We start from the raw sequence: 1,819 nt of genomic DNA, 5'->3' as shown, positions 1-1,819 counted from the left end.
GGTATGTGAGATCGGGACATGAGAGCCCCGCCCCATCAATGGTTCTCACCGAAGCGGCATTGTCAGGCAACCAGAGGCGTTCTATCTATTCTCTTAGTCTTATTGAATAAAACACTGTTTTCTTGTAACTATTTTGTTTTCAATCAATTGGAAAATGTTTCATTTTTTCTATGCATCTGTCATTATCTTACTCGTTGTTATAAGCTGCGACGACGCGGTCCGCACGCGTATGTACCTCGCTTGCGGTTTAATCCCGATAAGATCGCTTACTGGGATGGTACCCTAACAAGTGTGTGAAACGAACGACCTTAAGTGATGCCACTGTACCATCACCGCTATCATTATCATTAACAGCACATGCCGTGAACCAGGGAATGAAAGTGGAATGGGATGGGACATAGCGCCAGCCCACCACAATTATTCGTAGTTGGCTACACCTTCAGACATCCGCTCACAAACCCTGGATATAAACTGGCAACAACAACGTCATTGACATCGTCTAGTAATCACATCTTGTAGCGTCTCCAACCATGCCCATTGGGGTTCATCTAGGCACTACCCTCGAAGGCGTCGCACGGTATAATTAGCTCAAGATAAATGGTGATAAATCGTCCATTGCCAGGTTCTCCAAACGTAGGCAGGGGAGTCGGTTTGAACCGCCAGTAAATTTGCGCTCCCATAACCGAGCCATCTCGCCCCCTTCTTCGAGCGCAAGAAACGAAAACGCGCAAAAAATGAAGACATCAACAGTAGTCAGCAAGTAACACATATAGAGACGGGGGCGGGAATTCGCCGTACTATCGAGAACCTACATATACATCTCGAATAAATGATCTTTTCTAGCTGAATGTGCGGCATGAGAGGAAACCTATCTCCCGTAATGGCAGCTTGAAAACAGTGTTTCTCTCAGGCAGAAACACTGTACCGGTATCCTCACGGGTGAAATTTCCCATTAGTATCAAGGCCTTCAGTGTTGGATTCTTTCTAGAAAAGCAGGCAAATGAAGTTTGTGCATCCAGAAGCCCATCGCAAGGACTCAACATGTCATTGCGCCCACCAGATACCGCGCAGACAAACTACCATCCCTCCTGGATTTGGTCATCACCAACGGAAGACACTTCGTTGATCAGGTGATAATTAACGATTCAATGGAACACAGCGATCACTGCGTGCTGAAATTCGATTTCATCTGCTGTTGGGCCGGAAATCCAGAATCTCAAACATTGATTCGAACCTTCTAACGTGCATACTTTTCAGGAATGCGCATCTTTCTTTAACAAGTTAAATTCGGACTAGCTTCATTGGAAGACTAACATAGGACCATTGTCCAGAAAGTTCATGAGACTGACACCAGCTTCGTCTCCAAAAATACGGCACGCAGTCGGGTGATCCGAAGGCTAATCAAAAGGATTCGACGTCCTCTTACAAAATGTCCCAAAAGTTTTTTCAAATGTGACCACAGCGGACACAGATGTGAGCTGGTATTTCGTAAAATTTGAAACGGATGTAAATAGGAAATCTGCAAGCGGGACACTCGAAGACAAGCTATCATTCTGGACCTCATCTGGAAAAACGGAAGCGTAATTGTTCAAATACATGCGGCATCGCCGAAGAAACAGAACATTTGCGTTCTCCTTGAGGGGGATAATAAGTGACCGCATTCTGGACGTATTCTGAAGCGACCTATCCTAGATCACCTTACTTCCAGCAGCCTGATATCTACAGCTCAACACCGATTTCTCCCAAACCGTTCTAGCGTAACACACATGCTCGTGTTTATCGACAGCATAACCCAGGCCAAGGACGAGGGACTCGTGTC

Source organism: Opisthorchis viverrini (genome assembly GCF_000715545.1).
Source record: "Opisthorchis viverrini unplaced genomic scaffold opera_v5_28, whole genome shotgun sequence".
Taxonomy (NCBI): Eukaryota; Metazoa; Platyhelminthes; class Trematoda; order Opisthorchiida; family Opisthorchiidae; genus Opisthorchis; species Opisthorchis viverrini.
This window is presented reverse-complemented; position numbering follows the sequence as displayed.